Genomic DNA, 27,918 nt, shown 5'->3' on the forward strand with positions numbered 1-27,918 from the left:
CTTGCTTTGTGACCCAGCATATGGTCTATCTTTGAGAATGATCCATGAGCACTTGAGAAAAAGTGTATACTGCTGTTGTGGGATTTAATGTCCTATAAATGTCTGTTAAATCTAGCTCCTTTATAGTAATATTCAGATTCTCTATTTCTTTATTGATCCTCTGTCTAGATGTTCTGTCCATTGATGAGAGTGGGGAATTGAAGTCTCCAACTATTATGGTATTTGTGTCTGTTTCCCTTTTCAGTGTTTGCAGTGTATTCCTCACGTATTTTGGGGCATTCTGGTACGGTGCGTAAACATTTATGATTATTATGTCTTCTTGTTTAATTGTTCCTTTTATTAGTATATAGTGTCCTTCTTTGTCTCTTTTAACTGTTTTACATTTGAAGTCTAATTTGTTGGATATTAGTATAGCCACTCCTGCTATTTTCTGGTTGTTATTTGCATGAAATATCTTTTCCCAACCTTTCACTTTCAACCTATATTTGTCTTTGGGTCTAAGATGTGTTTCCTGTAGACAGCATATAGAAGGATCCTGTTTTTTAATCCATTCTGCCATTCTATGTGTTTTGATTGGGGAATTCAGTCCAGTAACATTTAGTGTTATTATTGTTTGGATAATATTTTCCTCTACCATTTTGCCTTTTGTATTATATATATCATATCTGACTTTCCTTCTTTCTACACTCTTCTCCATACCTCTCTCTTCTGTGTTTTCGGTTCTGACTCTAGTGCTCCCTTTAGTATTTCTTGCAGAGCTGGTCTCTTGGTCACAAATTCTCTCAGTGACTTTTGTCTGAGAATGTTTTAATTTCTCCCTCATTTTTGAAGGACAATTTTGCTGGATATAGGAGTCTTGGTTGGCAGTTTTTCTCTTTTAGTAATTTAAATATATCATCCCACTGTCTTCTAGCCTCCATGGTTTCTGCTGAGAAATCTACACATAGTCTTATTGGGTTTCCCTTGTATGTGATGGATTGTTTTTCTCTTGCTGCTTTCAAGATCCTCTCTTTGTCTTTGACCTCTGACATTCTAACTAGTAAGTGTCTTGGAGAACACCTATTTGGGTCTAATCTCTTTGGGGTGCGCTGCACTTCTTGGATCTGTAATTTTAGGTCTTTCATAAGAGTTGGGAAATTTTCAGTGAAAATTTCTTCCATTAGTTTTTCTCCTCCTTTTCCCTTCTCTTCTCCTTCTGGGATACCCACAACACGTATATTTGTGCGCTTCATATTGTCTTTGAGTTCCCTGATACCCTGTTCAAATTTTTCCATTCTTTTCCCGATAGTTTCTGTTTGTTTTTGGAATTCAAATGTTCCATCCTCCAAATCACTAATTCTATCTTCTGTCTCTTTGAATCTATCATTGTAGGTATCCATTATTTTTTCTATCTTTTCTAGTTTGTCCTTCACTTCCATAAGTTCTGTGATTTGTTTTTTCAGTTTTTCTATTTCTTCTTTATGTTCAACCCATGTCTTCTTCATGTCCTCCCTCAGTTTATCGATTTCGTTTTTGAAGAGGTTTTCCATTTCTGTTCGTATATTCAGCATTAGTTGTCTCAGCTTCTGTATCTCATTTGAACTATTGGTTTGTTCCTTTGACTGGGCCATATTTTCAATTATTTGAGCGTGATCCGTTATCTTCTGTTGGCGTCTGCGCATTTAGACAGATTTCCCTGGGTATTGAATCCAAAAGTTTGGAAGATTTTCCTGTGAAATCTCTGGGTTCTGTTTTTCTTATCCTGCCCAGTAGGTGGCGCTCGTGGCCCATGTTTGTCTGCGGGTCCCACCAGTAAAAGGTGCTGTGGGACCTTTAACTTTGGAAAACTCTCGCCGTCCGGGAGGTTCGCTAGCTGAAATGGCTTGAGCCGGCCTGGGGTCCGAACGCGGGGAGGGTTGCTGGCTGCCGCAGCCCGGGAAAGCGCCCGTCCAAATTTCCTAGTCGGCCCGGGGCACCAAGTGTGGCGGGAGGGTGCCAGCGGCAGCGGCCCACCCGGGAGAGTGCATGTTCCCCGGGAGTCACGGGTTTGGGAGGGGCTTCCCCCACCCGTCACCGTTCTCCACGGCTTGGGGATTTCCGATCCAATTCTCTCAGTGGTCCGGGGGTCTGCGCGTGGTGTGGGCGCCAGCCGCCACAGTTTCAGGGGACCGCCTCTCCAATTCTCCCAGCCGGCCCGGGAAGGGGGAAGGGAGTGACTCCGGCCGCTTTCCGCCCCGCCCGGTGAAGCCCGCGCGCCTCGGCGATCTCACCCGAGCGGCTTCTCTCAGCCAACCAGCCGTTCCAGGATGAGGTACGCTGTCTTTTTTATCTCTGTTGTGGCTTTGGGAGCTGTTCTGTGTCATTTCTACTCCCCTAGTAGCTGTCCTGGAGAAGAAACTAAGATCCGTGCGTCTTACTAAGCTGCCATCTTCTCCGGAAGTCTCACCAGAAGGCTTTTAAGGAGGATTTGGAAGAGACAATGACTTCCTGCTTCAGCAGCCAGCCTCTCCTGAGAGTTCTTGAGGAACTTCATTGGAGCTGTCAGCTTGTGGCCTGCCCTACAGACCTTGGACTCTACATCCCTACAGTTACATGAGAAACTCTTATAAATTTTATACTATCAGATATCTCCTGCTGATTCTGTTTCTTTAGAGAACCCTACCTAATACACCTGGTGATAGATGCAAATACTCATAATGCCCTAAAACGATCAGAACAGAAAATACTGTCAATGTTTGGACCACCAAGTCAGATTTCTTCAAGCTAAAGAACACACTTTCATCCTCAGAGTAATGATTTGATCAGGAATTGAAATGGGTATTTGAAACATTTGATAAAGGAATGAAGGGCTGGGTTAGACACATTGTGTCTATGCTCAGACTCCACATTGGAGGGACCGCAGGAGGATATCCATTAGATAAAGTGCTGTTTTCTCAGGGATCTGAGGAAGGGAAGTTGGAGAAGAATGTTAGTATGATTGTATAATTCTTCTCAAGGGAGGAATTTGGTGGTAGAACTAAAATTTTTTTAAGCATATCACCCAAACATTATTTTTTCCTACCTGATGCAGCAGTCCTATGACCAGGACTACAACTGCAGGTACTAGATGTGTGGAAAATTCTCAGGCAAAAATTTAACTATAATTTAAGTTTTTATATCAGAAATAGTGTAGGCTTGATGGGCTGGATTGTGCCCATCAAGCCAACTTTTCTCTACTTGTAGAACCCCAGTTTTGTATTCACCAACATCCCTGCCTCTTATGATCTGAATAAAGTATTATTCACCTCAGCCAGCACTGTCCGATAGGGAGAACTTTCAACTCTACTTCTGCCAGCTAGCTTCTCCTGGGGAATTCATCATAAACCTTCATTGGAGTTGCCAGCTTGCAGCCTGCCCTACGGAACTTGGACTCACGCCTCCCCAGAACTCCTTGAGGCACTTTTATAAAATCTCATGTTATTTATGATATCTCCTATTGGTTCTGTTTCCCTAGAGAACCCTAATACAATCATGACAACATAAATGATTAAACTGATTAATAAATGGCAAAGAATAGAATTATCCCATACAAATAAATTCCAATTTATTGATATGAATACTTATCCATCAAGCTGCTGGAACATAATTTCCCACCCCTTAAGAAGAAGGGACTGTGTATAGTGATTTCCTTCCAAAAAACACATACAGTTTGGGGTGCATGGTGGTTCAGTGGTAGTATGCTTGCCTTCCATGCAGGAGACCCGGGTTTGATTCCTGGACCATGCACACACACACACACACACCCAAAATAAAGCACATATAGTTTGGAAAGTTGGAAAAGAGTAAATTTGCAATGGTGAAACCTAACACATAACATATCAGCCAGGTGATGAAGAAGGTAAACATCAATGATAGGCTAATATGAGAGTATGTCCCCTTGATATGGAGTGATGAGGAAGGCACTGTGGTCTTCCTCCCCTGAAAAACATTGTGGCTTAATCATGAGGAAAAAATCACATAAATATCAATTGGAGCACATTCCAAAAAATTATTGACAATACTTCTGAATATTTTCAAGGTCCTTATCGTCAAAGAATGTCTCAAAAAAATCTCACAGCCAAAGTAAGGCTAAATAAACATGAGGACTAAATGCATGTCCTGTGATGGGATGCAGAATAGAAAAAAAAAAACAAAACTTAAGAAAATCTGGAGAAAGATGGACTATAGTTAATAATAATGAATGCATATTGTCTTATGAATTGTAACAAATGTCTTTATGCCAATACAGAATGACAAAATAGGAAACTGGAACTTGCTTACATGATAAATCTCTGTACTCTTCATATTTTTCTGTAAATCTGAAAATATTCCAAGGTAAAAATATAACACATTGTTATATTTATCCTAAACATAACTTTTGTTTAATCACTCCTACTACTAGTTATTATTATGTCTCTGTTAACTAGTCCTATTGCTTCCTTGAAATCATATTTGTGACACAGAAAATAATCTGATAATATCAAATAAAAGTCTATAATGCATATTTTATGTTTGAGTATCAATGCATATGTGTATAATTATTTATTATACATTACACTATAATTGGGGGCTTTTGATGTTGTTCTGGTTTAGCAGAGTCCTGCAGTCACTCTCTAAAAAGATGATCACCATAAACCAGGGACAAGATTCAGATATCATGGCATATATTACAGATCATTGTTGGCTATATTCAAACAATTGGTTTGTTGGAAGAAAACAAAACATACATAAGGGCCAGGAGAGAGGATGGAGATCAAGAGATACTCATTCAGGAGACTCTATGTGCCTGGGTAGCCAGTATGAGAGAAGAAGAGGGTGGGGGAGAATTTCATGTTCATTAGAATACTTAGGATCTGAAGTGTCTTTATTCCTTTTTTTCTTTCTCTGCCATCTGGATTGCTTTTCTCTACAGTGCCACAGATGCACAACTGGTTTCAATGTACTCAGAAATGGAGAGGGAGCACGTAGTGGCAGGGGAGAAGTAAGGATGGCAGCTTAGTCAAGAGAAAGAAAAACGGTCTTTGTCAGGATCATTACTATTTTGCTAACCAACTTGCCAGTTTGAATCTTTTGTGTACTCCAGAAAAGCCAAGTTCTTTAATCCTCATTCAATATTGCTGGGTGGGAGCTTTTTGAATATTTCTATGGAGATGTGACCCACCCAATTGTGGGCAGGTAACTTTTAATTAGATGGTTTTCATGGAGATGTGTCTCCACCCATTCAAGGTGGGGTTGCTTAGTGGAGCCCTTTAAGAGGGAATCATTTTGGAAAAACTTTAGAGCCACAAGAGCCACCAGAACAAACAGAGCCAAAAGAATGGACAGAGCCTCAGGGAAGCCATTGAGGAAGCCTTATGAAATGAGGAGAGAAAGCTAACAGACATCACCACATGCTATTCCAGCGGAGAGAAAAATCCTGAACATCGTTGACCTTCTTGAACAAAGGTATCTTTCCCTGATGCCTTAATTTGACATTTTCACAGCCTACATCCTATAAACTTGCAACTTATTAAATTCCCCCTTTAAAGAGCCATTCTATTTCTGGTATATTGCATTCTAGCAGTTTGCAAACTAGAACAGATTTTGGTACCAGAGAAGTGGGGCTGTTGCTGGGGTTTGCAAATACCAAACATATTGGAACGGCCTTTTAACGTATAAGGAGAAGATTCTTGAAGTTGTGAGGAACCTGACAGAGAAGCCATTGAATGCTTTGAAGAGACTGTTGGTAGAAATGTGGACCTAAAAATACCTCTGATGAGGTTCTAGACTGAAATAAGGCATGTGTCATTGCAAACTGAAAGGAAAGTGACCCTTGTTTTAAAAAGGCAAAGAATCTGGCAAAATTGACTGGTTTTGGATGGAAGGCAGATTTTAAAAGCCATGAACTAGGATAATTAGCAGAATAGGTTTCCAAATTAAATAGGAAAGTGCAGCCTGGTTTCTCCTTGCAGCTTATAGCAAAATGTGACATAAAAGGGGCAGGTTGAGAATTGAATTGTTGGGTACGAAGAAATCAGAAATTGATGGTCTGTAAAATGCTGTGCTTCCAGAAATGGAGACCCCAGAGAATAGTGCCCCACATGAGGATGTGTCCAAACATGGAATCAGTCAGCCATTTCAGAAAAAGCCAGGAATGGAGATAGAGTTATCCAGGAAGGATTTGTGGAAACTCCTTTTGTCTGATGGGAATGATCTGAGCATATGGTGTAGAAAACCAGCAAGAGTGTGGGATCTGTATAAATGGACCTGCTGCCAGTCTGGACTAAAAGGCACAGAAAAGGGACAAAGTGAAGCTAAAATGTCTTCAGAGGCAGAACAGTGGAGTCTGAAGTCCAAAGTCAATAGACTTAGGGCCAAGAGAGCAGACACACCAAGCACTTGCAGAGGGTGGGTTTGCCCTAAAGGCAGAGGGAGGGCCTTCCACCTCCTTGCTCAAGAACAGTTGTGCAGCTTCAGGCCTTGGAGAGGGTGGAGTGCATTCCTTGGGGATTGGGGAGAGCCTGGCTGCTACCACATTGTTGTGGAGTGGTTGAGTGTGTGCCCTGGAGATGGTAGAGAGTCCAGGTACAGCCCCAATGCTTGGAAAGGGTGAAGCCAAGGAAAAGGTGGTCTCCCCAGTGTCCCCCAAGGTTGCATTCAGAGAGAGGCAGGCCTCTGTGTAGGCTTTTGGAAAGGGTGTGACTGCCACTTTCTCAAGCCTTGAAGATAAATGCCTATCAGACTTTGAAATCTAATGGAGTTTGCCCTGCAGGCTTTCAAAACTGCTTGGGTCCAGTGACCCCTGTGTTCCAATTTCTCTCTATGGGAATGGGAATATGTATCCTATGACTGTCTCTCCTTCATAAGTTGGCAGCAAATAACTTGTTCTGAGTTTTATTGGTCCAGAGCCAGAGGAGAATTTTTCCTTAAGACTGACCATGCCTGTAGCTGACTTTGATGAGATTTTGTACTGTTTCTGACTTTGTATTTTTTCTGTATTGTTACTGAAATGGTTTAAAGCTTTCTGATACTGTTATGGAAAGGATGTGTTTTGCATTTGGAAAGAACATGTCTTTTGGGGGGCCAAAAGGTGGGATGTGCCAGTTTGAATCTGGTGTGTACCCCAGAAAAGTCAAATTCTTTAATCCTCATTCAATATTGCTGGGTAGGAGCTCTTTGATCGTTTCCATGGAGATGTGACCCTCCCAATTGTGGGTGGTAATTTTTAATTAGATGATTTCCATGGAGATATATTTATACCCATTCAAGGTAGAGTTGCTTAGTGGAGCACTTTAAGAGGGTACCATTTTGGAAAAAGCTTTAGAGCCATGAGAGTCACCAGAACCAACAGAGCCAACAGAATGGATGGAGCTCCAGGGAAGCTTCTGAAATGGAGAGAAAAAGCGAGCAGACATTGCCACATCCCTTTCCAGTGGAGAGAGAAACCCTGAACATCATTGGTCATCTTGGACCAATGTATCTTTCTCTGATGCCTTAATTTGGGCATTTTCACAGCCTTAGAACTGTGACCTTCAACTTATTAAATTTCCACTTTTAAAAGCTGTTCTGTTTCTGGTATATCACATCCTAACAGCTTGAACTAGGGCAGATACTCAGCGATTTGTGCTGAATGAATGAATGAATGTAATAGATTATAGAAATCATTGTGGAAACATACCTGTCATGGTTAGGTTCATGTGTCAATTTGGCCAGGTGGTGGTGCCTGGCTGTCTGGTTGAGCAAGTGCTGGCCTGTCTGTTGCTATGAGGACACTTCATGGACTTAAGTCATGATCACACTGGCAGCATCCACAGCTGATTGCAGCTAAAGGGAGTGTCTTCTGCAATGAGCAACACTTAATCTAATCACCAGAAGGTTTTATGGAGAGTCCAGAAGAGCAATGACTCTTCCTGCTTCAGCCAGCCAGCCTCTCCTGTGAGTTCACTGAGGACTTTTATTGCAGCTGCCAGCTTGCATCCTGCCCTTCAGACCTTGGACTCTACATCCCCATGGTTATGTGAGACTACTTTTATAAATGTTATATTTACAGATCTCTCCTGCTGATTCTGTTTGTCTAGAGAACCCTAGCTAATACAATACCTGTATATATAATAGAATATTCTGAAACAATATTGAAAAGATATAAGGAGATGAATTAGTAGGAACATTTGTGAACTTGATCATGGAGGATATTCTGGAAAATAAGGTGTGTCTTTTTAGTTTCTGAAACATATAACTAAAATCAAAAGTCATATTTGGAACATTATTGATATTAGAGAAAAGAAGGATATTAAAATATAATACTACGAAGAAGTGTACTCCCAACACAAAACAGAAAAATTTCTAGCATATTTCAGAGAGTCTCAAGAAAAGTAGGAAATCTCAAGAGACCAATAAGAAAAGAGATTAAATCAGCAAACAAAAACAAATGTTCAAGACAAGATAGCTTATTTTGTGAATTCCACTAAACATTCAAAGAAGAATACCAACAACCCTAAGTGAATTCTTCCAAGAATTTGAAAAGGAGAGGACATTCCCTACCTTTTTTCATGAAGCTAGCTGTACTCTGATACCAAAGTCAGAAAAAGGCAGCATAGGAAAGAAACATTGAATCCAATTTCACTTATCAATATAAAAGCAAAAATATTCGACAAAATACTGGCAAACCAAACTCAGCAGCATATGAAAAGGATTATTCAACATGACAACAGAGGATGTATCCCAGAAATGCACTGGTGGTACAACATAAGAAAATCAGCCAATGTAATATATCACATTAACGAAATGATGGAGGAAAAAACACAAGATCACTGCAACTGAGATAGAAAAGGCATTTGGAAGAAAGTGATACTTTCATGATAAAAACACACAAAAATATCCTGCCCAGCAAGTGGTGCTTGTCAGTCCCACTGGCATAAAGTGGCATGATGCCTTTAATTTTCCACAGACGTTGTCTCTACCAGGAGAATCATAGTGACAGAGGTTGAGGTGGAAGGTGGGCTTAAGCTGTTTCTGTTTTCTAGCCCCTGGGGTCTGAATTCACTGAATAAGAGCCACTATTTGTGCTGGGCTGTGGCCCTCCTCCTTTTCTTGGGGAAGAGATGCCCTTTAGGGGATTTTCTCCTTCACTTAACTAGTTACCTTGTTTCTCAGATAGACCTTCACCCTTGCTTGAGTCAGTACTGACAAGTGAAAATGCCTAAGACTTTTTTTAATGAGCTGCTAAAAAAGTTTAAAGAAAAATCTTTTTCAGGGCCCCCTGCATTTGCCAATCAAGAGCCTGTGTTGTTACCCATGTCCATGTGCCCCTTTTTTGGAGCACAGCCATTTTCAGGGTTCTGAACTCAGCTGACTTCAAAAGACTCTTTTTTTTGTCAGTCTACCTCCTCTCTGCTGGGAGAGACCTTGGGGTTTCTGTGCTTGTTCTGGGTTTATCAGTCCTCAGAGCTTGTATTCAGTAGTCCAAATTTATTAATCCAATCCACAATTCAAACTAGCTTGAGCTCTAATTGCCTTGCTCCTGGTAGAGACTGCTCTTTTTTCCTTATGGGAAAGTGATTCTTAAAGAGCCTGCCATGACAGTGGGGTAGGAGCACCAGTCTTCACAGTTTTAACACTTTACTTACAGTTCTGTGCTGTGAACTTGGCCCTTGCACCCATTCCAGACTGGTGTGTGATGTGTGTCTGGCCATGGAAGTCTCCCAAACTGTTGTTCCAGACAGCTCCTATTTACTAGCTGCTGCCCTGGAGGATGGACTATATTCCACAGCTCCCTATGTCATCCTATTTCCAAGCCTCCTCTGAGCAGTCCTGATAACGAAAGAAATAATCATTGAAAATTTCCCAACTCTTATGAAAGACATAAAATAACAGATCTAAGATGCACAGTGACTCCAAAAGAGAATAGATACAAATAGACCTACTTCAAGACACTTTCTAATCAGACTATCAAGTATCAAAGACAAAGAGAATTCTAAAAGCAGCAAGAGAAAAGTGGTCTATCACATATAAAGGAAGCTCAAGAAGACTATATTTGGATATCTCAGCAGAAACCAGGTAGGAGAAAAGGCAATGGTATGATATATTTAAGATACTGAAAGAAAAACACTTCCAACCAAGAATTCTATATTCAACAAAACTTTTCCTCAGAAATGAGGGAGAGTTTAAAATATTCTCAGACAGATACTGAGAGAGTTGATGAACAAGAAACCTGCTCTACAAGAAATACTAAAGGGAGCACTATACATAGATAGGAACAGACAGGAGAGAGAGGTTTGGAGAAGAGTGTAAAAACAAAGATCGTCAGGAAGGGTGAAAAATTGAGAAAAAAAATAAGATATGACATATGAAATCCTAGCACAAAATAGTAGAAGAAAGTAGTGCATTTACAGTGGTAACATTAAATATTAATGGCTTACATTCTGAATCAAAAGTCTCCCATGGATTGGGAGAATGGATTAAAAAACATCCACCATTTAAATACTGTCTACAAGAGACTCAGTCTAGCACAACAATAAAATTAGGTTGCAAATGAAAGGTGGAAAGAGGCTATTTCACACCAAAAACAAGCAAACAAACAAACAGAAAAGAGCAGGTATAGCTATAGAAATATCAGACAAATTAGACTTCAAATATAAAAAATATATTTGAATATAAATATTTATATTTATTTATTAATAAAAAGAACAATTAACCGAGAAAACATAACAATCATAAATATTTATGCACTGTCACGGTCAGGTTCATGTGTCAATGTGGCCAGGTGGTGGTGCCAGTTTGTCTGATTGGGCAAGTGCTGGTCTGTCTGTTGCTATGAGGACATTTCATATAATTAAATCATGATCATGCCAGTTGCATCAACAGCTGATTCTATTTGTAATCAGCCAAGGGGTATGTCTTCTACAATGAGTGATGCTTAATCTAATCACTGGAAGCCTTTTAAGGATTCAGACTCTTCTGGGATGGGCTCTCTTCCTATTTCGGCCAGAGAGGCTCTCCTGTGGAGTTTGTCCAGATCCTCCATCGGAGTCACCAGCTTCACAGCCTGCTCTATGGAGTTTGGACTCTATAATCCCATGGTTACATGAGACAATTTTATAAAATTTATATCCACAGATATTTCCTGCTGCTTCTGTTTCTCTAGAGAACCCTAGCTAATACAGCTTGGTACCACAAGTGGTTTTTTTGTTTGTTTTTGCATGGGCAGGCATCAGGAATGGAACCCAGGTCTCTGGGACGGGGAGTGAGAACTCTGCCACTGCACCACCATTGCCCATCCCAGGAGTGGTTTTTAAGAAAGAGAATCTTAAAAATCGTTTTTTACAATTGGTTTTCTACTCTGACTGGACTCAAAGGCACTAAGAACTCTGATTCCCATAATCAGAATGATACTGCCAATCCATGGGGTGAATTGGTAAAAGAGATAGGCAAAATATCACCATTCAATTCTTCTAATGTGTTGCTTGTACAAAGCCAGGCTCTGGGGGATAATGTTTTTGACACCTTTACAGAGTTTTGTGGAAATGGGAGCTATAGAGATGTTGGCTGCTTGTTGTTAGATACACTGTATACATTAATAAGTGAAAGGAATGGGTTTACATGCCATCTGACAGATGTAAACATTTCTATGAGTGTCCTGAAGGAAAATCTTATTTCCTGTAGCTGTAGACTTGAGATCTCCAAAAATCAGACTCAGAATCTTATTGTTAGAGTAGCAACTACAGCATACACTGAAATCTCAATCTTGCATGGTGTCTGCTATTAAAGTAAGGGCATTGACTGGGAAGGAATGGGACCCTGAAAAATGGGATGGTGACATATGGATTAATAGTGATGTTGATGGAGAGGTTGAAAACCTAGGTCATGCTGAGTCTTCTCTAGATAACCCTGTAATCTGCCCTGAGGACATTACTGCCTCATCTCCAGCCTTCCCTGAGGAGTTGGCCACCCAATCTCCACCTGAGGGGATTAGCCCTAGAGTGATTAATCCTGTTTCACCAGATGAAACTGCAAATGAATCTCCTGAACAAATAGCTTGGAAGATACTTCTAATTCCTTTCATGACCCACCCCATCACCCCTCATTTCTTCCAGACCTAAAACCAAACTAAAGTCATAAGAGGCCCCAAAAGGTGAGATACAAAGTACCACCTATGAGGAGGTACATTATACTCCAAAAGAATTGTGTGAGTTTTCCAATTTATATAGACAGAATCAGGGGAATATGTGTAGCAATAGATTGTAAGGGTGTGGGATAATGGTGGGAGAAATTTAAGGCTGGATCAGGCTGAATTTATTGATATGGGCCCACTAAGCAGAGATCCTGCTTTCAATGTTATAGCTCGAGGGGTTAGAAAAGGTATTAATAGTTTGTTTGGATGGTTGGCTGAAACATGGATCAAAAGGTGGCCGACATTACCTGAGGTTGAAATGCCAGAACTGTCCTGGTATAATGTAGATGAGGGGATCCAGACGCTTAGAGAGATTGGTATGTTAGAGTGGATTTATCATGCAAAGCCTGCTCTTACACCCCAGGAATGTCTGGAGGATGCACCTTTTACCAGAACTGTGAGAAACAAATTTGTGAGTCTAGCATCATCATCTTTGAAGATCTCTGTAGTTGCACTTCTCTGTAGGTCAGATACTACCATGGGAACAGCTATAACTGAGATGGAATCTTTAAACACAGTGGGATGAGTGGATCCCGAGTTGGCAGAAGCCAGGTGGCAGCACTAATTGTCAAAGACAAGGTGGACATGAATATCATAGTAGACAGCAAACTCAAAGCAGGAGTCAAAATAATCTGACTCGCAGAGACCTGTGGCATTGGCTAGTAAATCATGGGGTACTTACAAGTACAATAGATGGACAGTCTACTAAATTCTTGTTTGAGCTGTATAAACAAGAGTTCTAGGTCAAGTGAACAGAAGTCTAACTTGAATTACAAAAGCAGAGAGTCACGTCCCCTTAATCAATTTCCAAAATTGAGACAGTTTTCAGATCCAGAGCTCCTTGAATGAGGGGGAGGCCAGGTCCCTTTGGGGGAGGACCTGTTAACACTACCACAAATTTATGCTATAACTCTTCCTCCAAGCCACTCCCAAGGAGACCAATGGCTTTTTACCGGGGTAACTGGGCATTAGGAAAAAGGAAATGATCAGATATTTCAGGGATTATTAGACACTAGTTCAGAAATGACATTAATTCCAGGGGACCCAAAACATCACTCTGGTCCACCAGTCAGAGTGGGGGTTATGAAGGTCAGATGGTTGATGGAATTTTAGCTCAGGTCCATCCACAGTGAGTTCAGTGGGCCCCCAGATACTTTCTGTAATTATTTCCCCAGTTCCAGAATGCATAATTGGAATAGGCATACTGGGCAACTGGCAGAATCCCCACATTGGCTCTCTAATTCATGGGGTGATGGCTACTATGATAGGAAAGGCCAAGTGGAAGCCACTAGAACTGTCCCTACCTAGAAAAATAGCAAATCAGAAGCAATATCAGGTTCCTGGCAGGATTGCAGAGATTATTGCCACTCTTAAGAACTTGAAGGATGCAGGGGTGGTGAGTCCTACCACATCCCTCATTCAACTCTCCTATTAGCCCTGTGCAGAAAACAGATGGGTCTTGGAGGATGACAGTGGATTATTCTAAGCTCAACCAGGTGGTAACTCCAATTGCAGCTGCTGTTCTGGATGTGGTATCATTGCTTGAGCAAATCAATACATCCTCTGGTACCTGGTATGCTGCTATTATCTGGCAAATGCTTTCTTCTCAATAGCTGTAAGGACCACCAGAAACAATTTGCTTTCAGCTGGCAAGATCAGCAAAAACTTTCACTGTCCTACCTCAGGGGTATATCAGCTCTCCAGCCTTATGTCATAATCTTGTCCGCAGGGACCTTGATCATTTCTCCCTCCCACAAGACATCACGCTGGTCCATTATATTGATGATGTCATGTTGATTGGACCTAGTGAGTAAGAAGTAGCAACTACCCTAGACTTATTGGTAAGGCATTTGCATGTCAGAGGATGGGAGATAAATCCAACAAAAATACAGGGGTCTTCCACCTCAGTGAGATTTCTAGGTATCCAGTGGTGTGGGGCATGTCGAGATATTCCTTCTAAGGTAAAAAATAAGTTGCTGCATCTGGCCCCTCCTATGACCAAAAAAGAGGCACGACACCTAGTTGGTCTCTTTGGATTTTGGCGACAAAATATTCTTCATTTGGATGTGCTACTCTGGCCAATTTTTCAAGGACTAGAAAAGCTGCTAATTTTGAGAGGGGACCTGAACAAGAGGACTCTCTGTGGCAGGTTCAGGCTGCGGTACAAGCTGCTCTGCCACTTGGACCATATACCCAGCAGATCCAATGATGCTGGAAATGTCAGTCACAAGTAGAGATGCTTCCTGGAGCCTTTGGCAGGCCCCTGTAGGAAAATCACAAAGCAGATTCTTAGGATTTTGGAGCAAAGCCTCACCACCTGCTGCAGATAACTACTCTTTTTTTGAGAAACAACTTTTGGCCTGCTACTGGGCCTTAGGAGAGACTGAACGCTTAACCATGAGCCACCAAATTAACATGAAACCTGAGTTACCTATCATAAGTTGGATGTTGTCTGACCCACCAAGTCATAAAGTTGGGGTTGCACAGCAGCACTCTATTGTAAAATGGAAATGGTATATACAAGATAAGGCCAGAACAGGTCCTGAAGGCACAAGTAAGTTACATGAGGAAGTAGCCCAAATGCCCATGGTCTCCACTCCTGCCACATCACCTCTTTCCCAGACCAGAGCTATGGCCTTTTGGAAAGTTCCTTACAGTGAATTAACTGAAGAAGAGAAAACTTGGGCCTGGTTTACAGAGGGTTCTGTATAATATGTAGGTACCACCCAAAAGTGGACAGCTGCAGCAGTACAAGCCATTTTCGGGATGTCCCTGAATGAGAGTGGTCAATGAAAATCCTCCCAGTGGGCAGAACTTCGAGCAGTGTACCTGGTTGTTCACTTTGCTTAGAAGAAGAACTGGCCAGAAGTGCGTTTGTAAATGAAGTGTGGGAATGGGCACATGCTCACGGAATTCTCTGTCTTACCATTTTTCCCATCATCCAGAGGCAGCTGGATTGATAGAATGGTGGAATGGCCTTTTGAAAACTCAATTATGGTGCCAACTAGCTGGAAATACCTTGAAGGGCTGGGGCAATGCTCTCTAGGAAGCTGTGTATGCTCTGAAACAGCATCTGCTGTATGATGCTGTTTTTCCCTTAGCCAGTATCCATGGGTCCAGGAACCAAGGAGTGGAAATGGGAGTGGCACCACTCACTATTACCCTTAGTGATCCACTAGGAAAATTTTTGCTTCCTGTCCCTATGACCCTGAGCTCTGCTGGCCTACCGGTTTTAGTCCCAGAAGGGGGAGTGCTTCCACCAGGAGAAACAGCAATGATTTCATTGAACTGGAATCTAAGGCTGCCACCTGGTTACCTTGGGCTACTCATGCCCCAGGATCAACAAGCCAAGAAGGGGATTACTTTACTGTCTGCGGTGATTGGCCCTGACTATCAAGAGGAAATAGGACTGCAGCTACACAATGGAGGTAAAGATGAGTTGTCTTGGAATATAGGAGATCCCCTAGGGCATTTTTTAGTACAACTATGCCCTATGATTAAAATTAATGGAAAACTGCAACAACCCAATCTAGGCAGGACTACCAATGGCTCTGAAGCTTCAGGAATGAAAGTTTTTGTCACCCCAGCAGGCAAAAAACCATGGCCAGCTGAAGTGCTTGCTGAGGGTAAAGGGAACATGGAATGGGTAGTGTAAGGAGTTAGTGATCAATATGAACTATGACCATGTGATTAGTTACAGAAATGAGGACTGTAAAGCTGTTTTGTTCATGTTACAGTATTTAAGTTGTATGATATCAAGTTTAAGAATGAATATTACCCAAGAACTTGCATCCTATTTGGGGGAGATTTAATGTATTTCCAGTTATACATGGACAGTTGAGTATAGTTAGGTGAGAAAAAAATGTGCCTTTTATTGCTTTCTATCTAGAAATTAAGTACGGTTAAAGATGATGTGTATAGTTGCCAAGTTGACAAGAGCTGGACTGTCATGGTCAGGTTCATGTGTCAAGTTGGCCAGGTGGTGGTGCCCGTTTGTCTGGTTGGGCAAGTGCTGGCCTGTCTGTTACTATAAGGACATTTCATGGAATTAAATCATGATCACATCAGCTGCATCCACAGCTGATTGTATTTGTAATCAGCCAAGGGGAGTGTCTTCTGCAATGAGTGATGTTTACTCTAATCACTGGAAGGCTTTTAAGGAAGATTCAGAAGATACAGTCTCTCTTCCTGCTTCAGCCAGTGAGTTTGTCCTGTGGAGTTCATCCAGACCCTTCATTGGAGTCATCAGCTTCACAGCCTGCCCTATGGATTTTGGACTCTACGTTCCTTAAAAGTTATGTGAGATACTTATAAATTTTATATCTACAGATATTTCCTGCTGATTCTGTTTCTCTAGAGAACCCTACCTAATGCAGTCACCATTAGAAAATGATTATAAGAAAACAGAGGCCTAAATTGCAAGCTTTTAGAGCAGGCACATTAAGCCCAGGGTGGTGATTATTGTCTGTGGATTTTTGAGAAATTGTTTTATATATGTATATATAACCTGATATTTAGAGATAAGAATGAAGCCAATCAGGTTGGGGTTAAAGTAATTCAGAACACAGGAGCAAGGAAGACAGTGTCTATATTTTAGAACCACACAAACTCTTTGAGAACAAAGGAAGAAAGGTTTATTTGGTTTGGGACTGAAATATTCTGTTGCACAAAATCTAACTCAACCTATCTGTTTAACTCATTTGAACAATTGAAACACAGGGACCCTAGAATAAGACTGAGGTCCTTTAATCCTGTATAGATTATTGTAACTCCTGGATACATCCTAGAGTATATTAAACAGATAATCAAAAAGTATTGGCAAAGTCCCCTGAGGGATGGGAGAAAGGATATGGAGCTATTAAACCTTACCATCAGGGAATCTCCTGATACTGTGTCAAACTTTAGGAGCAGCCAAATCAATAGGCTATGCCCTCAATCCTGAGGCTTACTCTTGTGAAGCTTATGTAGGCCAGCATAGAAGCTTAGACTACCTACAGGCATGCCTAAGTGTTACTTCTGAGGACATCAATTGCTGCTCGGATGTGGTCTCTCTCTAAGCCCAACTTTGAAAGTGAAATCATTGCCTTCCCCCCTACATGGGACATGACATCCAGGGATGAAAGTCTCCCTGGTGACGTGTGAGATGACTCTCACAGATGAATCTGACCCTGCACCATGGGATCAACAATTACATCCTGACCAAAAGGGGGCACAGAAGTGTAACTAATAAAGAATTAGTGGCAGAGAGATTTCAAATAGAGTTGAGAGGCTACTCTGGAGGTTGCTCTTACGCAAGCTTCAGTTAGACCTTGCTACCTATCATAACCTTCCAATCCCCTACCCGGACCATTCCAGCCAATCTTAAAGAACACGTAGGGCAGTATATATGATTTCACAAGTGTTCCATTCACTTAAGTAACTTTCAAGAAACCTACAACCTCCAGATGGGTCCCTGGACTAGATAAGTCCTGAAACCTAGAGGGCCCACCCTCTCCAGAGTATCAGATAGTTCATTCTCCCTACCCTGTATTAGTGACAGACCCTTCCAATATGAAAAATTTTAAATGCCCATAGTTCAAATACTCCTAAAGAGAGGTATGGAAAGATCAAAGGTAATGGTGGAGTTATACAATGAAGATATGATTTAACATGCTGAATCATTAAATTGATATCTCTTTTAATGAAGATAAATCTCAGAGCAGCTAGAAGTAGAAACCTAAAATTGTGGATTGTAAAATCCACAGAGCAGCTAGAAATAGAAACCTAAAATTGTGGATTGTAACCCATGTCAAACCCTGAAATATGTTCTACAACTAATGGTGGTGCTGTGCTTTGAAATTTATTGCTTTTTTGTACATATGTTGTTTTTCACAAAAAAAGAAGGAAAAAAATCAATTGCAATGATAACAAATTTATGCCTTCTAGCCTCCTATATTCTGGAGCAGCTAGAGAAAAAAATCTGAGAGAATCATATGGTGGTCCATGACAAACTCTGGGATCTGTCCTGTCACTGCTCTTTAAGCATGCTTTGAAAATTATTGCTTTTTTAATCCTTACTTTGTATATATGTTTTACTATACAATAAAAAGTTTAAAAAATCAAGGAATTAACTACTCATCTGGGGGAATTAGTGAAAGAGCAGCAAACTAGCCCCAGAGAGAACAAAAGGAAAGAAATAACAAAACTAGAAGTGAAAATAAATGAAACTGAGAACATGAAAACAGAAGAATCAAAAACACAAGAAGTTAGTTCTTTGAGAAAGTCAATAAAGTCGTTGGACTGTGTGCTGGTTTGAAACTGTTCTGTACCTCAGAAATCTGTCCTTTAATCCTGATTCAATATTGTCAGGTGAAAACCTTTGGTTATATTATTTACATGGAGACTGACACACTCAACTGTGGTTGTGACCTTTTGATTAGATTACTTCCATGGAGGTGTGGCACACCCAATTGTAGGTGTGGTCTTTTGATTAGGTGGTGATGTGATTCCATTCATTCAAGGTGGGCCTTGATTACTTTACTGGAGTCCTTTAAAAGGGAAAGCATTTTAGAGAAATTCAGATGCAGACACAGCCACAGATGTTTGGAAATGCAGAAGCCCCAAGAAACACATGTGCTTCAGAGCTGACACAGAGACATTCAGAGATGCAGAAAGAAAATGCCCCCATGGAAGCTGTTTGAAACCAGAAGCCAAAGGACCAGCAGATACCAGGCACATGCCTTCCAAGATCAGCCCACCTTGAGTCAAGGTATCTTTCTTTGAATGCCTTGTTTGAATATTTTATGACCCAAGAATTGTAAATTTGTAACTTAATAAACACCTTTTTAAAAAGCCATTCCATTTCTGGTATATTGCATTCTGGCAGCTTTAGCAAGCCACAGCAGACACAGAAGACACACACAAAAAAGAGAGAGAGGATGCAAATAAATAACAGTGGAAATGGGAAGGGGGACACAGCTACTCAGCCTCCAGAAATAAAGGTGGTAATGAGAGGATACTATGAGCAACTATATGCTAACAAACTAGACAACTTAGATGAAAAGTACAGCTTCCTAGAAAAACATGAACAACTAGCACGAACTCTAGAACACAGGACTTCAACAAACCAATCACAAGTAAAGAGATTTAAACAGTCATCAGAAACCTTCCAACAAAGAAAAGCCCAGGATCAGATGACTTCAAACGTGGATTCCACCAAGTATTCAAGAATGAATTAGTACTAAACCTGCTTTAACTTCTAAAAAATTGGAAAGGGAAACCTACCTAACTCATAATATGAAGTCAAAATCAGTCTAATACCAAAGCCAGGAAAAGATACTAAAAGAAAAGAAAATTACAGATGATCTCTTTATTGAATATAGATGCAAAAACCCTCAACAAGATACTTGAAAATCAAATCCAGTGGCACATTAAAAGAGTTAAACACCATACACTAAGTGGTTTTATTCCAGGTATGCAAGGTTGAAGACACTTAGCTTTGTCTTTTTTTCTTGTGAAGACACAAGAAAATCAATTAATGTAATATATCATATCAGTAAATCAAACTGGGAAAACCACATGATCATTTAGATTGGTGCAGAAAAGGCATTTGACAAAATTCAACACCCTTTCTTGATGAAAACACTTCAAAGGACAGGATTAGAAGGAAATATGATAAAGGGAATATATGAAAACCACACAGCTAACATATGCAATGGGAAAAGACTGAAAGATTTCCCTCTATGATAAGAACAAGACAAGGATACACACTGTTGCCATTGCTATCCAAAACTGTGCTGGAAATTCTAACTAGAGAAATTAGGCAAGAAAAATAAATAAAAGGCATCCAAATAGAAAAGGAAGAAGTAAAACATTCACTGAAGATGACATGATCCTATAAATAGAAAATCCCTGAAAATCTACAGTAAAGCTACTAGAGCTAATAAATGAGTACAGCAAAATGGCAGGATACAATATCAACTCAAAAAAATCAATAGTGTTCCTATACAAGTATAATGAGCAATCTGGGGAAGAAATCAGGGGAAAAAATTCATTTTCAATAGCAACCAAAAGAATTGGTATTTAGAATAAATTTAACGAAGGATATAACAGACCTATCACAGAAAACAGCAAAAAAAAAAAAAAATAACTAAAATAAATCAAGGAATCAAGGCAAACCTAAGTAAATTGAATGACATACCATGTTCATGAAGGTTAAATATAGTTACAATGTCAATTCTACCAAAATTGATTTATAGATTCAATGCAATACCAATTAAAACCCCAATAACTTACTTTGCAGAAACAGAAAAAAAAATATTAATCAAATTTATTTTGAAACGAAGGCTGCCCCAAATATCTAATAATATTTTGAGAAAGAAAAATGAAGTGAGATGTCACAGTATCTGACTTTAAAGCATATTACAAAGGTACAATAATCAAAACAGCATGGTACCAGAATAAAGATAGGTATGCTGACCAATGCAATCAAATTGAGTGTTCAGAAATAAACCCTCTCATCTATGGTAAATTGATTTTTGATGAGGCAGTATCCTCTTCAATAAATCATTCTTTGAGAACTGGCTATCAATATCCAAAAGAATGAAAAGGGACCCCTATTTCACATCTTATATTATAATTAACACAAAATGGATAAAGGCCTAGCCATTAGACTTAAGACCATAAAATTTTTATAAGAAAATGTAGGGAAATATCTTCAAATCTTGTGAGAGGAGGTGGTTTCCTAGGCCTTACATCCAAAGTGCAAGAAAGGAAACAAGAAATAGATAAATGGGATCTCCTCAAAATTGAATACTTTTGTGTATCAAAGGACTTTATGAGGAAAGTAAAAAGGCAGCCTACACAATGGGAGACAATATTTGAAAGCCACATATCAGATAAGGTTTTTTTTGTTTTGTTTTTTGTTTTGTCAATCAATATTTATTGGGCACTTGGTTGAAGTGGTGTGGAGTTAGAGGGATGAATTCCTGGACTTCCTTTGCCCTTTCTAAGTAATTTGACAAACATTCCAATAAGGATGTAGAGTCCCAGCAAGTCCCTGCCCTAGTGCATAACACTGACTAAGGGCTTGCTCACCACCCTCTGAATTCACCAAGCAGCCTGCATTCCATTGCCCATCCCTACGCCACCTCCTTCCACCAGCCTTTTGGCCCCTTGCTGAGGAAGCTGTGAAACACTGCCACAGCTTTAGAGATGCTAGTGGATTTGGAAATGGGACATAGTCCCTGAACTATTTTAAATCAGTGTCTTCATACCCATGTATGAGGCAGGCCTCATAAAGCTTATTTAACAAACAAGGAAATAGAGGCTCATACACTTTGACTTATATCAGACCGAAGCACAATTGTGAGATGTGTACACATGTCTTTGTCCTTAGTGTCCTTTCCTGGTGTCCACTCTTCAGCTTCTATGTCCCTTTCAGGTTCAGTGGCTTACCTCAATCTGAGTAAAAGCAGCTACTTGTAAATTTAGCACAATGAACCCACCTTTCATGGGACATTTCTATGGAAGCCTTCACTGTAGGAAGAGGATGAACACTTTCTCATTCCTTGTTAGAGGAACTTCATGCACCACTGAACTGGATGGAGAGCTTTGAGAAAAGGCAATTGGAAAGTCTAACCGTAGCTGAAAAGGACTCTAAGAAGGAAGCACAAGTGGATTGTGCAGCCTCCCACAGCCCTGTCCTGGGGCCTCTGAATATGTGCATTGTCTGCCTGGAGACGAAAGTCTCAAGTCTCCACCATCCTTCAGAAATAAGTGTGTGACCTCAAGCAAATTACTTCTCTATTTCCTTATCTACAGAATAATCACTAATGTATTTGGCTTGCTGTAGGAATTACAGACTGTTAATGTTATTTCCAACAACCAATGGAATTATATTTAACGCAGAAAATTGTCATCTTCAAAAACCCCAGGATCCATCCTTCTGTGAACTGGGCAGCCAAAGTTCAGTCCATCCCACATAGCAGCACAGGCTGTGGTGGCAGAGGCACCAAAACAGAATTTATTATCCAAAGCAGTTTGAGAATCTCCAGGCACTGTTCAAAGTACATAGACCAAGCACCCTGCCGACTCTGTCATTGACCCTGGAGGGAGCAAGGAACATGGCAGCAGTGGCCCAACCCAAGAACCATTCTTCAGTGGTGCATGGACCTGGAGACCTGTGCCTGGAGAACTACTCTAAAGCTGAACCATGCCAAAATGTAGTGTCACTGGAGACACATTCAGTAGAATCTGCAGCTCAGATGTCCACTACTGGCAACATCGCTGATGGGGGATTTTGTTGTGAAAGAGCTGATGATGCTGGGGCATGAAGCTTCAGGAACAGTTGTAAAAGTGGGATCATTAGTAAAGCACCTATGCTGTCTGATACTGTTATGTACCCCAGAAAAACTATGTTCTTTAATCCTAATCCAAAATTGTAGGGTGGGTCCTCTTGATTAGATTGTTCCTATGGAGATGTGATCCACTCTATGGGCACGACTTTTTGATTAGATTATGTCTATGGAGGTATGACCCCACCCACTTAAGGTGGGTCTTAGTTTACTGGAGTCCTTCAAAGAGCTGACACAGAAAGCAGACACAGATGTTTGGAGATCAAAACAGAAATAGCCCAGGTGCTAATTAAGGACTCACAGAAATAGCCAGAACCTGAAAAGAAGAAATCTTTGGTCCTGGGAGATGCTAAGAGATGAAACCCAGAGTTTTGCCCTGTAGTAGCTAAGTGAGGAACCACAGATGCTTAGAGAGGAAGCCACTGGAATCAGAAGCAAGAAGCAATGAACTGGGAGCATGGACTAGCAGATGTCAGCCACATACCTTTCCATGTGACAGACATCTGCCTTTCTTTGTAGCTTTATCTGTGTACCTTACTTTGGACATTTTTAAGGCCTTAGAATTGTAAACTTATACCTTAATAAATCTCCTTTATAAAAGTCGATCCATTTCTGGTATATTGCATTACAGCAGCTTTAGCAAACTGAACCAGCACCTAAAACCAGGTGACCGTGTTGCCATTGAGGCTGGTGCCCCCAGAGAAACTGATCAATTTTGCAACTTTGGCTGATACAATCTGTCCCCATCTGTTTTCTTCTGTGCCCTGCCCCTCGATGATGGAAATCTTTGCTGGCACAATGCAGATTTCTGCTACAAACTTCCTGACAATGTCATCTTTGAGGAAGTAGTCCTGAGTGAGCCACTGTCTGTGGGGATCTAGGCTTGTGAGTGAGCTGGAGTCTTCCTGGGGAACTAGGTCTTTGTGTGTGGAACTGGGCCAATTGGAATGGTCACTTTGCTCACAGCCAAGGCAATGGTAGCTGCTCAAGTGGAAGTGATTGATATGTTTAACTCTTGGTTTTCCAAAGCCAAATGAAGTAGGAGATTATTTTACCCTCTAGTCTCCAAGCAGAGCCCTCAATAAATTGCTAGAAAGTAGATCTGCTGGAATGCAAGCCATAAATCAACACTGAGTGCACAGGGGTGGTGGCCGCCATCGAGGTAGGCATCTATGCTACCTATTCTAGTGGGACCCTGGTGTTAGTTGGGCTGGGCCACGGTGCACATGGCTATCCTGGAAGTGGACATCAAGAGTGTGTTTTGATACTGCAACATGTGGCCAATGGCAGTTTCAATGCTTACATCCAAGTTAGGTAAGGGTTTAATGCCTAGAATATATAAAGAGGTCCTACAATTCAACAAAAAGACAAACAACCCAATTAAAAAATGGGCAAAAGATCTGGGGAGATACTTTTCCAAAGAGGAAATACAAATGGCTCAAAAACATATGAAAAGATGCTCAATCTCACCAGCTATTAGGGAAATGCAAATCAAAACCATAATGAGATATCTCACACCTACTAGAATGACCATTATCAAGTAAACAAAAAACTACAAGGTCTGGAAAGGATGTAGAGAAAGAGGCACACATTCGCTGTGGGTGGGAATGTAGAATGGTGCAGCCACTCTGGAAGGCCATTTGGTGGTTCCTCAGGAAGCTAAATATAGAATTGCTTTATGATCCAGCAATCGAATTACCAGGTAAGTACTTGGAGGAACTAAAGGCAGGGACATGAACAAACATTTGTACACCGATGTTTATAGCGGCATTCACGATTGGCAATAGATGGAAACAGCCTAAATGCAAATCAATAGATGAGTGGATAAATAAGCTGTAGTATATACATATGATGGGATATTATGCAACTTAAGACAGAATAAGGGGATGACACATGTGGTTGAACTTAGAGGACATTATATTGAACAAAATTAAAAGGACAAATACTATATGGTCCATTAATATGAACTAACTATAATGAGGAAACTCTTCAGAGTTAAAGCTAAGAACAGAGGTTATCAGGAGATAGAAAGAGAGTAGAGAGTAGAGATTGGGCATTTGATGCTGAAGGAATACAGAATGCTCAACAGGATTGATTGCAAAGATTCAGAAATGCATAGCACAATACTGTGATAACAGCACAATATTTTGAGTATAATAAACAAAGGTGTGTGTGAATATGGTTGAAGGAGGAAGGCTAGGGGTACATATGACACCAGAAGCAAAGACAGAGGATAAAAACTGGGACTATAAGGTAGTGAAACCTAGAGTGGACAGTGATGGTGATTTTAAATGTACAAATATAAGATAGTTTTTACATAAGGGAGAACAAATGAATGTCACCATTGTAAGATGTGAAAATGAGATGGTATATTGAAAAAATACAGTTAATGCATCTAGGGTCTATAGTTAATAGTAACATTGTAATATTATTCCATTAATTGTTACAAAGGCAATACACCAAAGCTAAATATCAATAACAGGGGGTTACAAAGGAGGGGTATGGGATTCTTAATGTTTCTTCTTTTAATTTTTTATTCTTTATTTTTAATTTTTATTATTTTTTAATTTTTTACTGTTTGTGGAAGAAATGGAAATGTTATATAGATTGTGGTGGTGAGTGCATAATGATGTGATTATACTGGAAGCCATTGGTTGTTCACTTAGGATGGATTGTATGGTGTGAATAAAACTGTTAAAAAAATAAGCAGAAAGATACAAGTGTTGGAGAAGATGTGGAGAGATACACATATTCATTGTTATAGGAAAGTAGAATGGTGCGGTCCCTCTAGAGCTAAGTCTAGTGGCTTCACAAGAGGCTAAGTTTAGTGTTGCCATATAATCCTGCAACCCCATTATTTTGTACATACTTGGAAGAACTGAAAGCAGGGACACAAGTGGACATTTGCATACTGGTGTTTATGGTGGCATTATTTATGATTTGCAATGGATGGAAGTGGCCTAAGGGTACATCAAAGGGCGAATGGAAGAGCGAACTGCGGTGTACACATACAATGCAATATTGAGCAGCTAAAGGAACGAAGTTGTGAAGCATGCAAATAGGTGATGAACCTTGAGGGCATTATGTTATGTGACATGAGCCAGAATCAAAAGGACAAACATTGTAAGGCCTTACTAATATAAACTGTAATGAGCAAATGTTGAGAACTGAATTTGAGAGCTTAGGTTATCGGGTGATAGAACGTGGGCAGAGATTGGGCAATTGATGATGAAGGAGTACAGAATGTTCAATAAGCCTTATTGTAAAGATTTCTAGATTGTAGGCTCTTACAGCAGTCACATCTGTTCCTGAGTTTTAACTGTTGTTTCTAGATTCTGAATTGCTGAGCTCTTTGTGTATAACTTAGTAGTTCCTTGGACTTGAGGTATTAGTGTGACACTTGAGACTCAGAGTAGGTGTTCTACAGCTCTGAAAGTCAGCATTATTCCATACAGCTACTATTATAGAAGCTAAAAAAGAGATCAGACTTCAGTTAGAGATATGAATGAAACAGACTTGGGTAGGTAAATCAGAATTCTGGGTAAAAGATGATACTGACTCTATTTTAAAACTTCGACTTCTGTTCACCAAAGGAATAAATATTTGTTTGGTACAAAATGTATATTTTCTGTAGCACACTACCTAGTTTAACCTGTATGGTCAGTTTATTTAAACATCACTAAATGGAACCCAGAATAGTGAATGGGGTCTTGTTATTCTGTACAGTCTAAGGTAATTCCCTGACACATACCAGAGTATTTTGGGCAGAAAATAAAAAATGTATTTGCAAAGTCATCTTGGGGAACAGGGGGAAATGTGGACATACTCAACTTGCCCACCTTGGGAATTCCTGAAATTCTCTCAAGTTTTAAGGACTTCCAGTTTAATAAGAAAAGCCCTTGATCTTGAAACTTATTCCTGCAAAGTAAAGGCTAAGCCTACTTATAATTATGCCTAAGAGTTACCCCTAGAGAACCTCTTTTGTTGCTCAGATGTGGCCTCACTCTCTCAACCAACTCTGCCAATAAAGATACTACACTCCCTCCTACTGGGGACATGACTCTCGGGGGTATAAGTATCCCTAGCAACATGGGATATGACTTCCAAGGATGAGCTTGGCTCTGGAATTGTGTGCTTGAGTATGACTTAACTAAAAGGAGGAAAAGAAATGAAACAAAACAAAGTGTCAGTGTCTGAGATTTCAAATAGAGTTGAAAGGTCATCCTGGAGATTTTTCTCATGCATTATAGACTTTTTTTCTTTTCTAGTGAATTAGAAAAGCTAGAAGGAAATACCTGAAATTGTTGAACCATAATCCAGAAAACTGGATTGATGATTGTATTAATATGTAGCTTTTATTGTGTGATCATGTGATTGTGAAAACCTTGAGACTGACACTCTCTTTACCCAGTGTATGGACAGATGAGTAATAAAATAAAGACAAAAATAGATAATAAGGGGGATAAGGGGTATGGGAGGATTTGGATATTTTTAATTTTCCTTAGAGTAATGAAAATATTCAAAAATTGTGATGATACTGAGTCACTGATTGTATACTTTAGATGGCTTACTTGGTGTGTGAATATATCTCAATAAAATTGCATTAATAAAAAAACTGCTTAGAACTTATGTTCTCAACAATCAGTGGGGCCCTGTGCCCTGGTTCCAATCAACACTCATTCATTGGCCTTATTCAGAATTTTCTTATTTCCATCATAGATATAAATATACACTCATGGAGGGTCCCTGGTGCTTGGCAAAAAGGCACTAAGTGTGAGTCTTCCAGAAAAGTCCTAGGAGAATGTGATGTTGTTTACTGAAGTAAAAGGTGACAAACTCAGCTGAAAAGGATGACCCCAATTCCAACTTTTCTTTCTGAAGCAACCTTGGGAGGCCTGTGGTGAAGACAGGGCACAGGAGTCACTCCCAGGAAATACCAGGAAGACTGGTTGGAGGGTGGTCAAGTGGGCTCACAGAAAATCCATGAAGTTTTAAGAATTTTCCAGTTCCAACATATTTCACCTGAGATCTTACAATTGAATTCAGGTTTGAAAATTGAACCTTTTAGTGGGACATTGCAGGCCTCTCTACTCATGCTTGCCTTATCCAAACACCAAGGAAAAGGGGACCTTCAGGGAAAGGAGATCCCTGAAACATTTATAGGTAGGAGCATGCTTCCAAAGGGTGGAAGGAAACTCAACTAAGGAAAATGAACCCACCCAGGGTTGAGGACACAGGAGTTCTCTCTTGCCGGGCATCACACCATTAAGCTCTGACATGCTCCTGTGCAGCAAAGGGTTGACTGCATGGCACTGCTTAACCTGTTCTCTGAGAGAAGGCTCAATGAGGTAAGATTGGAAAATGATTACAACAGGGACAATTGACAGAAGCAGAGTTTATTTCACATGGCTCTTTTGCCCTGGATCCTCCAACTACAAC

General features: G+C 40.3%; 1 pseudogene; it reads left to right on the forward strand.

The window, feature by feature from the left end:
* The first annotated feature begins 23,051 nt into the window (after positions 1 to 23,051).
* On the forward strand, positions 23,052 to 27,683 carry LOC143646324 (sorbitol dehydrogenase pseudogene; annotated as a pseudogene).
* Positions 27,684 to 27,918: the final 235 nt, after the last annotated feature.

Source organism: Tamandua tetradactyla, chromosome 9, assembly GCF_023851605.1.
Source record: "Tamandua tetradactyla isolate mTamTet1 chromosome 9, mTamTet1.pri, whole genome shotgun sequence".
Taxonomy (NCBI): Eukaryota; Metazoa; Chordata; class Mammalia; order Pilosa; family Myrmecophagidae; genus Tamandua; species Tamandua tetradactyla.